This window comes from Anser anser, assembly GCF_964211835.1.
Source record: "Anser anser genome assembly, chromosome: 8".
Classification (NCBI taxonomy): Eukaryota; Metazoa; Chordata; class Aves; order Anseriformes; family Anatidae; genus Anser; species Anser anser.
Window position 1 is genome coordinate 29,045,862 of NC_139728.1, and position 14,846 is coordinate 29,060,707.

Here is a 14,846-nt window from a genome sequence, read left to right on the forward strand (position 1 = left end):
GTAAGGAATAAAATAAGCAGGTGTATTTGGTCCAAAATGGGGCACATACATATTTTGCTCCAAAGCCTCGGGTACCATAAATTTCTACAGTTTTGCTGCAGATCACAGCTACACCAAGAAATGGCCAGAATATCATGGCTAACCTGACAGCCAACTCACAAACTGCTCCTTTGTCACCTCGGGATGGGTGCACTGAGCATACCCAAGGAAGCCAGGGCACTATCTGACAGTCTCTGAGAGAAACTCCTACCGCGTTGTGTACCCTTTGCAACTCTTTTATGGGCCAATTCAATGCACTCACTCTCACAGGAACGTGGAGCTGTGCTTTAGCAGCGCCAGCAGATTGCATTACCTTGCCTGCCTGTACAGAAATCACACGTTTCCCTCTGCCTGCAATCCCATAGGTTACAGCTAAGGTCAGGAGAGAACAAAAATGATACTTTGCGATCCAACATTTAGACAGTTATCAACTCATAAATCTTGGTCCGACCGTAATGGCGAAGCGTGGGGCACTGCAGTCCCGTATGCACAGAGATGTCTGCAGGAGCAAAAGAAAGGCAAAACTGTGCATAAGACAAAGACTGTATTTAGCACGTGGCAAGCCAGACGTGCCTTTTCCAAACTATTTTTATTTTCCTATTTTGCAGTCTTCATTTTCTGCGTATCTAGGTGGGAATAGAAGACCATGTCACCACTTGGGATTATTTATAGCAGTTAGCTAAGGAGTAATGATCATAAGCAGAATCACTTAAAGAACAACATTGAAATGTTTTTCATACTGAAAATAAATGACTCACTCCTTTGTATTTGGCAGCTTGAAATGGGACCTCTTTCCTTAATGACATTCCTCCTTTGCAGTGTGCTTATATTCATTTGCTGTTGTGCATTTGTTCATAGTACCAGTAATACTTGGCACTTACTCTCCGTACTGTTAATTCAATGACTTTATGAACACCGATTAATTAAACCGAACAGTATCCTTAAGAGGTTTAATGTTTGCACCCGTTTTTCAGAGCAGAAAACAGGGAAGGGTTAAGTTTCTTGAGAAAAAAGAAAAAAAAGCCTTCTGCAAGTCACAGGTGAATTGCAATGTTCGGAAGGGGTTTGTTCCCCCTCCTGTGTTACCAGAACTGGTGTCAGCATGGCCGGTACTGTGCTCGATTTCTGTCACAGAAGGCCAACCTGATTCACAAAGAAACGTTTGGGATTTTGGCCCTGATCTGGTTTTGCACCCTCATCCTCGGACTCACCTGGATAATTTGTCTAAACTTAATGAGCATGACATTTAAGCATTTGAAGTTGTAGCTACTCTGCAGGACAATCCTTTCTCATCTGTACCATCTGGATCCATCCATGCTTCTCACAAGCTCTTCCCACAAAGCTGCTGGAGCCACTGGAAATACTCTGGCCTCACTTGCATTCACTCAGCTTCCCTGTTAGGTGATTCCGTTTATTTTTCTAGTCACTGCTCTTACGTTGGTACAAGGCATTAGCACAGTAAGGACACTGCTGAATCAAACCCCCTGCACAAAAAGTCCCCAGGGCGTCTCCCGTTAAACTTGCCGAGTAGCCCAGTCTCTCTGCAAGAACCTCGAGCAGAACCACTTCCCCAAGACCCCTTTCTCGCTCCCTGCTGCAGAGAGCCCGTTGCACTTCTTTGCAGTGAGATGCACCAGTCTGGGGGTAATTCATTCAGCAACCGTCAGATCTTTCTAACTGCTTTATAGCTTGTCCTCCCCGAGCATTCTTTCAGTAATCCCTATACCAAAGCTGAACCAAATGCGTGTTTATGTAAAACAGTCCATGCTATATGCAGCCTGTGCTTTTTGCATGACCTTTAGTGTAAAATGCAATATGTCTGGTCTCAGTTATGTTATTCTGTCAACATGTTCCAGTTTGGGCTAAGCTGGAAGCAGCGCTCCCTACATCTGGCTCAGGAAGAGAGGACATCTGTGCAACTAGTCTAATAAACCAGAGCGATTCAATGAAATATTGTTCTAGTGTTAGGGAATGAAAAGAATTTTTGCATTGCAAAACACAACAAATGCTGACTTCTACCAATAAGAGTGACCTCCAGAAATATGGGAGATAAATCAGCATGAGAGAAGGGCGAAGAGATGTTAAATGATGCTCTTATTTCAAATATAAACATCTCTCAAACACATAAATCGTCTCATTTGATTTAAAGTTATTTAGTCCACATGGAGTTAGATAATGTCCTCCTTTTAAAAATATCACTTTGGAAATTTATGGATGAAAAGTGCTAATTATGTATTTTTAAATGCATTTTATAATTTCATTGTATGAATCTCTTTAGGACATAATGCTATCTATAAATCCTTTCCCTTCTCCTACTCAGGATTTTGTGAGGAACGCAATTGCTAATGCAGTCTAAATTAGACAACGGCATTTGGTGAGGTCAGAATACTATTGCCTGGAGGATCCCATTTTATTTTCTTTGGCCATTTTTAAAAGGATAGTACCTTACACTTATTCTAATAACAGTGTACAGCTCTGAAGTAATTCATTCAGCGATTGCTTTTAGCTGCTTTACAGTCTTCATCAGCCCTATTTATCCTCCTTTTCTGAGTACTCTCGTCGAACAGTGAAAAAGTCCAAAGCGAAGTAGGCTCTTGCCATCCTTTTTTAAGTAACAACTCCACTTCTAGAAGATACCGGGAGTCACTGACAGCTGAGAAAAATCCCTTTTTGCTCTTACATACTGAGTTTCATGCCTGTCTTGGGGTAGGAAGAGCACAACAGTGCCAGATTTCTCAAGCCATCCTTCATATTCATCTCCCGTTGATGTAATTCTTGAACTTTCTCCTGGAGTTTCTCTACAAATCTCACCTTTGCCATCCATTCTGCCCAAGCATACCTTGCCATCATCTGCCTCGTGACGAAATCCCAGGAGGATAATGCTGCTCTTTTAGTTCAGAAGTAGGTCCAAGAGCCCACCAGGCTGTTTTCCAGCTCCCATACAGTTTGCCATCAGCAAACTTCCCTGCCCCACAGCCACGTCAGTTGGTCTCCACCTCATCTGTCACCCTAAGGCCCACATACAACCAAGTTCATCCTACTCATTGCCTGTTGTAGGACTTACTTCCATCTGTCCCACTCCCATCGATAAACCTTTTTCCAAAGTGAGTGAAGAAGAAAGCCCAGTGTGGTGTCAATGAGCAGGGAATACAAAACATCTCTGCAGTGGTTGCTTGCAGCGTGTGCTGAATAGGCAGTACATCTTCAAGAAAACCAAGTACAGTCAGTGGCAAGATAACCGCAAGTACAGTGGGTAATATTTGCAGGATCTCTTTTCTTAAAAGAGACAAAAAGGCTCTTAAAAGTTTCCTTCAGGCAATTTGATTCTCGTCCAAGAGCTTTGAAGAAAAAAACCTGCCCATATATCTTGCTGCATTCCTGACTGTCCCGGGACATACTTCTGACCCAGTGGAGCGTATCAGTCAGGGACAAGGCAACATCGGTGCTGAACCTCTGACAGCGTGCCTTATGTTAGCATACAGGAATGTAGGAAGGGGAGGGGGGCTACGTCACATAGCCCTGGTGTATAATTGATGAGCGTATTAATATAGAAGAAATAATGGTCCAGCAGACCAGGCACTCGAGGAATCAAGTCTCCTTCTCTGAGCCCCTCCACATATCTCTGTGGGTCCCATGTTGGATTGTTTCATCTTTCTGTACATCCTTTTCGAAAATATGCTTTGTTCTAAGTTGTCTGTGAGGACAGGGACCTTGTGTGTGTTTCCTAACTCATAGAGTGCAAGACAGCTTGGACATGGAGAACCAAGGGGTGTACGTGCATGTCTTAACTGCAGACCTCAGAAGTCTCGTAAAGAGACTAATAACTTGCTTTTTTTTTTTTTTTTATAAGGAAAATAATTTTTTTTCAGCTATAGAAATGCAAAAGTATCCAACTGAAAAAAATGCAGGCAATTTTTCCTCACTGAAATGTACTGGGTTTAAGTTTATATTTTTATTGTTTTTATTAATAACTTCCAGATGGATCTTTGAACTTTAAAACTTCATTTCAGAGTGAATTATATTGCCTGCCCTAGAAGTACTCAAAAAAGCTCTAATGGAAGTAAAGGCAAGGCCAAACTCCCTCTAATTTTCCTAAATTCCAGGGAAATGTATATCTGAGCCTGTATTTCCCACTCCAGAGCCACTTCCTCTCCTGGCTCCAGAGAGCAGCCCGAGCTCAAACATATCTGAACTTTGGCAGCATCTACAGGCAAAACGCTGCCTCGTTTCTGGTAATAAATGTCATTGCACGTTTCAAAAGCAACCAGAAAGCTACAGCCCTTGTTGAATATTAGCTTCAAAACGATTTACCCGGAGTGGGTCTGACTGCAATGAACAGCAGTTAGTAACATGTCATGGAAACAAAGGGGGGAAACCACACTGAAGTTCAAACTTAGCAAAGGACCAACAAATCTCTCTCATTTAAGCAGAGCTTAACGACAAGAGTGAAGGAATGGCGTGATAAGGCAGTGTGACGCTGGTATTGTGTTTTAGCTGCATAGCTGCAGAAACACCGAGGCATGTAAACACGTCAGTCTGCTTAAAAGCACGTAAACACGTCAGTCTGCTGCAAAACAGTCTGCCTGAAAATCATAAAAACCTGCGGAAGGTCTAACCCCATTACTCTTGCAGCTGTTGGTAAATACAGCGGGAGCAGATTGGACTCCAGGTTTTTCAGGATACCTGCTGCACGTTGCGGCACCGAGCCCCAGGAGCGTTCCCACCACATCGGGTTTCCCCACGAACTCTTCCACTCCCTTAAAACTGCTCAAAACAATCGCGCTTTAGCATCATCTACTGGGAGAGACGGGCAACTGACTGGGAGGCTTGAGCAGCGCGTCCGTGTGCGCCTGACTCCAGCAGTCCAGGCAGAACAGATCATTTTTCTCTTCAGAAGCTGCAATTTAAGGAATAAAGCAAACGCTTCGGTGCTAGCGCAGTGCAGACCAAAATACAAGCTTTCTACCCTGATGCTGCTCCCTTATTCCAGCCTCTGAGTCGCAGCACCCGAAGCAAAGAAGCCGGGAGGGAGGGAGCAGCCGATCTCACAGATCGGATTGTGCTATAAATTTTGTCACAGAAATGCAAGGTCGGTTGCGGCGGTGCTCAGCGCCGCGGGGCCCGGCGGCTGTGCTGTCTGCAGCACGCCATGTGCAAGACAATCTGAAGCTTGCACTTTTCACCGGCGGCACCAGGCACCCAGCGATCCCAAAGTGCTGCAGGCGGTAATCCTGCCTGGCAGGTAGGTGTTATCCTACACTGCAAACAAGGAGAATTAAGGGCAAGGATCCCAGCAGCACTTAGGTGCCTCTCATTGACCGCAAGCTTGGCAAATCACCTGAAACCAATAGGATTTCATACCTTTAAAAATCCTGTCCAGGGTGATTTCTCCAAGGTTCGTAGGACAAGGGTATGAGAAGCAGCATCCAGATCCTAGGAGCTGCAATCCCTTTAATTATTGGATTGTGAATCAACACAATTTCTAAATCTCCCCAAAGGTCTTGACATCAGACATGCCATAACTACCAAAACCAGTATGTCCCGCGTCTGGGCATGCAGGGTGGATTCACCTCAGTTACATTTACCTGTCTAAAAACTAGATGTCTATTCTGAAAAAGTTATTAGGATCCCCTGGCAGTCAAGGAAGAGAGAGGCACTTCCAGGAAGCTGTTCCTCTTGTTATCACAGGGTTGCTTCCCTGGGGTACAATCCGTTCACCTGGCGTTAGCTCAGCACCTGAAGCAATCTGTTCAGAACAGGAGCTTAGGTTTGTGGTGCATTTTTGTTTGTTTGTTTTTTGAGGGTGGGTGGGAGACACGTACATTTTGTCTGCAGATCTCCATTACTGTCTCCCAGTCTGCGTTGTCCCGTCTCTGGGGGCTGAGCCCCCATGTCAGTGGTCTCCTCTGGGAGATCTTCCTCCACCACAAACAGTAGAGCCTCGGCTTGGCTCGGCTGCACATCTTCAGCCCCAGACAGCTCAAACAAGGCAGCCAGCTGCAAAACCTCAGCCCCCACAGACTGTTACAGCATGACAATGGAAGTTATTCAGAAGAACAAAGTAACAGTTCTGGTGATAGTCCATGTGTATCAAAAAATACTACGTGTGTTTTGGAGTCCAGTTGAGTGACCTATTGACTAGAGATTAAATGCACCGACTCATCAGACCTCCATAATGAAGGTCAGGTCTTCTAGATGAGGGGTCTGAAAACTCCTGTAGCTACTAAAATACATGGCTTGATTTTTCAAGTTCCTCAGCACACGTGTGATCATTGAAAAAAAAAAATATGATTAAAATTCTTTAAAAGTTATTTTCCTTCAATTTTAGAGGGAGTTTCTTTGCAGAGTTCTTGGGTGGCTCCTATTCCTTTTTCTTGCCATCCATCACCTGGGTCTCTGTCTGCACATCTCTTCCTAGAAGCGTTGGAGGCCAGGTAGCAAAATCATCATAAGCCATTTATGGGAGTTTCAACAAAGTTCTTTACAAAATAAGTGCTGAGAATATATGTGGGAACACACAACTCACTCACTTTGGAAAACCTGTAAACTTGCTTCCTAAAATCAGTAGTAGCAACCGCATATTTGGTGTACATCTCATTGAGATACAGAAAAGCTTGCTCTTTCCCTCGAACTGTTTCTAACACCCTGTATAAAATCCCAGGGCCTGCAGCTACAAAGCTGTTATTCTGAACTTTCTTCACTACTATCAGTCCCAGCCCGCATCTGCCTTCAGCTCCTGGCTCTGTAGGACGCAGTGTCATCACCTATCATGTAGAAAAACTCTTTAAAAATGGAAAGCAGGCAAAGCCAGGCAAAGATACCACACTGCCACCAACCCAGTAAGTCACAGGGCAGCCCCAGCCCCGTTGGGACAGGGTGACCACGCCTGGAAAGGTGGCTCTGGGTGATGGCTGCTCCGAGGACAGGCAGGGAGCAGACCCCTTCCTCTCTGCCTGCACAGCTATGCACGCAGATTCCTCTCCCAAGATGTTTTGGATTTTTTTGAGCAAGATGTAAGGAATACTCCCCAGCTGCACGCCGGCTTGTATTGAAAGACAACTAACATTTCTCAGCTGTCGGTGGCTAGCGTGAAGCGTGACAGTGGGACTCCCACCTCACAAATCCCACTGCAGCTCTTCGAGAAGCCCAGAGTTAAAGAGGTGCTGGGACTGACTCGTCCTCCTCCATGCAGCCGACACCTCTACAGACCTGTTCCCTGTATGGATTTTGGGAGGCTTTGGCCTCCCACTGACTCCACTGTCTCTGTGTTTACCAATAGGGTTGTTTTTAAACTTCAGTGGTGGCCCTTACTGGGTGCTCTCCGTTAGCTGGTGGGTGCATTGGTCCCTCTGCAAAAGGAACTCCAGTGTCCCTGATAGGTCAGAGACACTAAGTAAGTGGATAGGAACTTTGCTGAGATTGCCTGCTTGGTACCCAAAATGCGGAGTATAATTTAGTATTGAATTTGAGAACAGCAGCAAACAGCTTCACCCCCTTTGTTGTCTCTGCTCCTTGCTGGACCTTGGCTCCCGAGGCAGCACATGGACATGGTGACTGCTGCAGGGGAAGACGAAAGAGGGACTAGACCCACCCATACACATCTAAAGTCTTTCTCTGTTAACAAACACTGCGTCAGTCTGGCTCTGTAAGTCTTCTTCGCTCTTCATTAATCTGCATCTGGGCTCGGGGGTTTGTGAGGATGAGGGTGGTCTTCTGCTCCATGCCTCGTCTTGGAGGGCAGGAAGCTGAAACGTCCCCAGTGATGAGCTGCTACCTTGATCCCATTACGGCCTCGGTTGTATTTTGGATACATCCAGTATTTAAGCAGCTCAGTCAGCCTCATCCCTTGAATGCCTGAAACTCTTTGAGGTTTATCTTCCAACTTCACCACGAGTTTCCTCCTCTGCAGTGTCTAATCGATGCTCTGACAACTTTGGGGCAGCCAAAGGTCAACACTGGGAAAGAAAACAAGGAAACAAGCCCGTGCGCATGGGCAGACACTTGAACTGCTTGTTTTCCTCCACTGTTTTTTTTTACAGGGCTAACTTTAACTCTGTGTCTAAGTTTTTCCATCTGTAGAAAAGTCTCTTTTTGCAAAGCTCTGTACAGATCTCTATTCTTAGTGTTGTTATGCCAATATGTAGTTGATTTGCCTAATTCTGCGGTACCGTTCTGGAGTATTTGGAGATTAAAATTTATACTTCTTGTGACCTGGTTAAGGAGAAACAAACAAGATAAAAATAATGGAGCCTCGGATGCAAATTAATTCCCGGAGTTATTAATACGTACACACTACTGAAGATAAAATATATAACCATCTGAGTACAAAGATGCCAAAATGTGGCTTACTAAGTGGCTAAAAAAAGAAAGGATGACACGGCCAATGATAATTTAACTAGTTCTGACAGTGGCATGAGACCTGATTGCTGCTGCCTGAATACAGTTAGCAGTTTTTGCTGCGTGCACTGGCTGGGTTTGTATCTCCTCATTTACTTGACATCCCATGCTAACGCAGCTAGGATGTTTAATGCTGTTTATTTGCAAGTCAGTTTGGGTGTTGCTACTACGAAGGGACCAAACTATGCATATGGGGCTTACAAGCATCTCCCTGAGCCTGTGAGGGTGGCAAGGCGCACTGGGACAGGTCAGCACGCGGCTCTGTGTGCTTTGCCAGCCCCTCAGCACCCCAGCCAGCCTCGCTGGAGTCAGCGGAGACACTCCCAGGGACTTGGAGCCGGATTAAGCCCTGAGAGAGGAGCACAGCCAGGCCCGCTGGCTCAGACACGCAGGCAGAAATGACCTCAGTATGCAAGGTAGATTGAAATAGCAGACTACAGCTTCGTAACAAACATTTGAAATAAGTAAGCCCCAGTTAAGCGATGCCATGTCCGTGTAGGGATCCTGCTAAGTTACAGGTCAGGAGATGTCAGCCACGGGATCCACAGATCTGTGCATGGCAGAGCTCTAGAGCTCAACACACAGAAACTCGCACGACAGCCTAGGGGTTTTATCATGCTGAGAAAAAAGTCAGTTTGGCCCTGACCAGTCTGGTCTTCCAAGAAGCCCCTCCTTGGGTCTTGCTGCCCTTCTAGCTGCCATGGCCTGCTGGGACTCACCTGTGAAGAGACCACCAGTGGTTGCTCCCAACTCTTACGTTTTCAGGACCTAAGTGAGCTGGCATCCAGCTTAACCAGAATTTAAGCCCTGCTGGCTTCCCCTCTCCCCATCATCATTTCAAATTGGCCTTTAGGAAAAAGGAGTGGCAGTACCTCATCCAGGGCACCTGCCCCTGCAAGTCTCTTACCTAGAGGAAATAAATTCCTCCTCCCCAGCCACCAGGGGGGTTACCTTCTCCTCTGACATCTCCCATCAGCCTCAACTACCGAGTTCAAAGTGTTACTGGTTTTATCGTTCCTCTGAGAAGCAGTGCAGAGGACACCTCCTCACCTACAGACCTAGAAATATCTGTACCTGGAGCAGTGGTGGGATTTTAATCACCAGATCTCTTTTATTGAACTTCTGCTTCAAACCCCAAAAATGAAGCATGGCTTTAAAAAGCAGGTTCAGTGCCTAATAACAGCACCAAGCCAAGAGTGCTGAGGAGGGCAGATGCTGCTCCGTGCCCTCAGTACGACGTGGTGAGACAACAGGGTTACATGTCCTCCAAGGTTCTTCCAACACGGGCACCTCTCCACTGCCTAAGCTAGCATCTCAGGCCTGGCATGTACTTTAACCATTTGCCAATGGTTATACAAACATACAGAAAGCTCAGTCTTCAGTAGTTTGGTCACAATTCTGAATACAAACCCAGCCGAACCTACTAATTCATCTCTGGCCAGCTGTAAGAACCGCCGGCATAAGCGTACCTGCTTTCTGTCCCTCCAGCCTGGGAGAGACAAATCCTTCTACCAACCCCAGGAGCTGGCTCCTTATCACCTACAACATTTTACTCTGGTTTATTGAGCATAAAACAGTCACACAATCATTTCTGCTTCAAAACCAAGTGAAACAGTTTCATCAACTATAACCTATTTTGTGTCCATGGAGAACTAAGAAAATTTACATAGGTGTACACACACACAGACAAAAAGTCTTCTCAAACCTGTACAAGGTTTCACACAAAGTCTGGCATTTGGAAGTTGGGTTTTACTTTACGTAACTGCTGTGTATGCAAATCACATTTTGGGTGATGCTAGTATTCTTCCTAACTTGATCTATATCTTATTTAGTCAGAAATCTCTACATCATTTTTGATGTTTTGCATAGAAGCGACTGTACAAAGACAAGAAAAAAATAAAAAGCCTCCAGCTCAAAATGATGTTAGCACAGTTGTGATACAGAAGAAACTGGGAAATATTTTTCTGCATTTATTTTAAAATTTTGCCCCTCTTGACTCCAAAAAGGTCTTGAGATGTCTAAAGCATTTTAGGAGAAGCATTTTTTTATTTTTCATTTGTGACTTAGATTTGAAGTACTCTTTAAAAACAGGCCTTATTTCTTGCCATTATTATTTCTGTTGTATTTCCAGCATGACAAGAAAATACTTGCCCAAAACACTAAAAAAGAAAAATCTCTCAAGACAGCCTGTTCTTGCAAGATTTCCATCCCAATATTTACAGGCCCAGGAGGTCCAGATAAGCTTTGGATGTGCATCAAAGCTCCTGGATGGTTATCCAAACCGAGCACAAGCCCTGAACCTTTTGAAGTTTGTCCATCACTAGTTATCACATCCAATTTCTCCCCTTTTATAACAAGAATTATAGTCTCTGTCTTCAGGAAGTTCTTATGCTCTTCCGTGACTCTTAATTTTCCACAGAGGGATTTGCAGAATTTTGATAATGTATATACCAGTCTTTCAAAGTCTTGCCCCTATTGTTTTTCAGCATTTACATGTATTTTTCTTATTTAAAACTTGAAACACAACCCGAGTTCGTGCTTCCAATGATTACCTTGACAAAGCACCCGCAGCTCTCCCCGCTGCAGAGCCGAGCCTGTAGGTTCAGGGCCTCGCCGCGGTACGGACTCGGCCTTTCACCACTGGGACCAAGGCTCAAGTTCATCCTGCACTCTCAAGTGAAATACGGTCAGCAGTTCCCACTCGGTCCCCGGTGAACAGTAGCTCACACAATAAAACTATCATACCTAATTCAGCACTACTGGCAAGCTTTTGAGAGAAGGGCCTTGCGTGCCGGCTGATTTACGGGTTAACCCACCAGAAGATACTCCCTGTAGGTCAGGTGTGATGAGGTCATTGACAGGGCAATAGGGATGAAGTTTTTGACTGTAAATTCCCTATGTTTCAAAAGCTGTAACAGACAACTATAAACAATTCGGGTAAGCGTCCTCCATAACTCAAGAGAAATATTCCTACTTTACGTACTGCATAAAGGATTGCCATTAGCTTTCTTGTCTTTCTTTTCCCTTACTGCATGTCTAAAGTAAGACTACGAGGACGGATTTATTCCCCGCAAAGACAGAAGTTTGAGACTATCTTCTTAGTACTTTCGAGTTCATTTGCAAAATTCGGTGGAGATTGCTTCAATTAGGGTCATCTGGTCATGTATCCCTTGATCCTTTGATCACCAAAGCAGAAATACCATGTTGGTAATCTCTGGGCTACCATTTGGGTTAATGAATCGGCTTGACTTTAATTCTAGCCTGGATGTAATCCTTTATAGCTTAATGATTTGTTCTAACATGAACTCCAATTGAATGTAAACAGTTTCTTTATTTAGAGTGAAAATTCTTTTTTATAACTTGTTTCTCTTCCTAATTAATTCTAGAGCAATTAAATCAAACCTTGATCTGTGGCAATCAAGATTAAATCATAGTATAGGTTAGGCTGCTAATATCGTCTTTGAGTTCATTATTATCAAGGCTAACAGTAATCAGCAAAGGAAGGAGAAACTGATGTAGTGTGGGTTACGGATCTGAGGACTTGTTCTCATTTTTAATAGCTGATCTGATTTAATATATGATAATACTTGCACTTATTTAGTAACTGTTTCCCAAGGAACTCAACATACTCTCCCAAAGTTAATTTATTCTCACAACACTGATGCGCGGGAGGTAAATATTATCTCCCAGGGACACTGAGAAGTTTTGGGGCACAGAAGAGTTATAGGTTGTGCAAAGTCACAGATTGGGGCCCAGATATTAACTCCATTAACAAATCATTAGCTAGGAGCCTCATCGTGAAGACTAGTTATGATGAGGAAGGAATGGCATCTCATCCCTAAGCACTCACGAAGCGTCCTGCTTAAAATGGATTTGTTGGCCATTGCATCCCAGCAGTCCTCAGAGTTAAAAGCTTCTGTACTATTAGCTAGCTGCCTCAAAAGATGTCCTTACATCACACCTCCTCAAAAGGACCTGCCATTTAGCTCTGCCCTGCAGTTGCCAGGGAGAATTTGCATTCCGAGAGATCAGGAAAATATATTTGTAAATTGTTACCAAGATGGAGGCTGATATATTTGACTCGTATTACAGTTCTTCTTAGTTCTGCCTAAAGAGCCTGGCCTGACCACGTACCTTCTTTTCAAATCAAGATTAAAAGGATAATGAAAGGGACTCTTCACAGCCCTGCCTGTCCTCAATCGAGGCATTGAAGTTCCAGGCTAGCCCCAGCTGAACCAGTTCTCTGCCTGAATCCCTGTACATAATTATATTATCCCATGCTGTGGCAGATTAATTCTGACTGTGCAGGAAACTCCTACTCATTTGGGTCATCCCTGTGTAGTACAGCAATTGTGTGGAAGGGACCGAATCACCCAAGTTCAACTCCAAACAAGGAAAACACGGGAAAGCATCACAATGTTGTTTGTACTCCAGTTCTATATTAGCTCGAAAAAAATTACAGCAGTGCCATTTTCAATTCAGTGTTATGCTGGAAAGGTTGCAAATTAATTAGAATTATGCCTTCTTTGTGCCAAGTGATAATTTACTGCAATTAATTATCAAAAGATCTACTGCTGTCAATTACGGTACTTGCTCTTTGGGGGGGAGAAGCTATTTACGTATAGCTGAATTCTGTAACAAAGTTCCATTTTACTTTTATTGTTTTCAATTAAACTATCATCATTTGCTTTCCCTCTGCCAAACACAATAAAGACTCGTTAAGAACTAATCATGCTACTGTGACCTTTTTTTTAATCCAAACACTAGCTAGACCTGCATTGAGTCAACACTCCTATTGTTACACCTGCAAATTGTACATAGAGAGGAGCATACTTCAGAATTAATGAGCACAGCTGTGGTCTCTCTTACATTCAACACTTGTAAAATAGACCTCTTTAAAGTGCCATTATCACAATATTGATAGAGTTATTTATAGTACTGCAAACGTTCCCAGTCATAACAGAGTCCTTGTTATCCCCCACAGCAGTTCATGTTGTTGCCATCTCCTGGACTCATTCCACAGTTTGCGATAAGGCACCAGGTGGACAATCCTTCACAAATGAACTATAAAAGACAGGAGGAAAACTTCTACACAAGCAAGTTTTATAGCTGGGAATAGGTCAAGCTGTCAAGACCCAGCCTGCGTAAGACTTGTCATGTTCCTCTTCTATGTGGTTTCCCGTACTGTGAAGTGATATATATGTGAAGTGAAATTACAGGCACTACAAGCTGCAAATGATCTGGACGGTATTGTCCAAATTAGAGCCGCTTTTTGCAGTTACTACTACTGTTTTACCATAATTCAGTAAAACAGATGTAAGTTCAAACTCTTGGTGTCAGTCGCTGAAAACAAATATCACAGGTGCCAACTTTGGTTGCTAAGGGAATGCGAGCTTCTTGGGCTCTCAGCGTGTGTGCAAACAGCTAAGGATTGTCCAAGGCAGAGGTTCTGCTGTCAGCAGGAAGGTATTTGCCTTTTTCAGGTGTCTTGCTAGTCAGCTTGGTCTCCTGACACGTTACGGAAGTAACGGCCAATCCAGCCTAAACAGGGTCAGTAGAAGACCTAACCAGGGCAAATCTTCCCGTCTTGTAACTCCAGCACTAAGCCTGTACTTATTATATTATTTTATTGTAATATTCTATATTATTCTATGTAAAGTTTTGTCTCATTCGGGTCTGTATCCCTCTGAAGATCAGGATACAGCCTTTGTAGGGATACATTCATGAGAATGTCTCCAGAGCCATCCCACAGGCCCAGCAAACAAGCGATAGTGAAATTCAGTGCAACTGCTCCAGCCACTTGAGGTTTTCCTCATTCTGCAACCAGCACTGCTTTGAGTTTAATAACAGGGGGTTCAGCTGAGCATAAGGGTCTCTTTTGTAAAGGAGTCTCAAAGTTACGTTGCTGTGGGAGCTTTAGAGGTCATAGATGAAGGGTCAGCATGGCCATTTGCATGGATTCTCCCTCATGCTAGTTGGCGAGAAACGAGACCAGGACAAGTCTTGTAACTTGCAGCCATTACCACCAACACTTTTACTCCCTCTTTCTTGTTGCAATGCTTTATTTCTTTTACTATAGGGCAGGAAATAACTTTGCTCCTGAGGCACCGTCCCTTATCCAAGACAAATCATTTTATCGTAATTTACCCTTGATTTTGGAAAGAATTGCAGAAAAACCACAAGTCCCCAAAGAGCAAAAATTCAACAAACACATTGCTACTTACAAATTATTTCCCCAGATCCATCTTTTTCATATCTTAAGTGCTTCATGGCTGAAATGTCAGCTCTAAAATAACCTAATGTTCTATTTTTACTCTGAATTTAAGAGAATATTTACATTGTACAGGACAGCTCAGAGCACTCAGCAAGCAATGCTTATCTCACAGGTGTTGCTGGTTCAAACCTCTTGC

General features: G+C 43.9%; 1 protein-coding gene and 1 long non-coding RNA gene across 25 annotated transcripts in view; one reads left to right on the plus strand and one right to left on the minus strand.

Moving 5' to 3' along the window:
- Positions 1-14,846, plus strand: part of NFIA (nuclear factor I A) — a 352,139-nt gene that overhangs the window by 61,849 nt on the left and 275,444 nt on the right. The gene's annotated exons all lie outside the window — the stretch shown is intronic.
- LOC310903763 lies at positions 3,494-14,825 on the minus strand. Its single transcript, XR_014587779.1, has 2 exons — positions 14,661-14,825; positions 3,494-8,250 (listed from the first exon to the last, which is right to left on the minus strand). It is a non-coding gene; the product is annotated as an uncharacterized lncRNA (long non-coding RNA).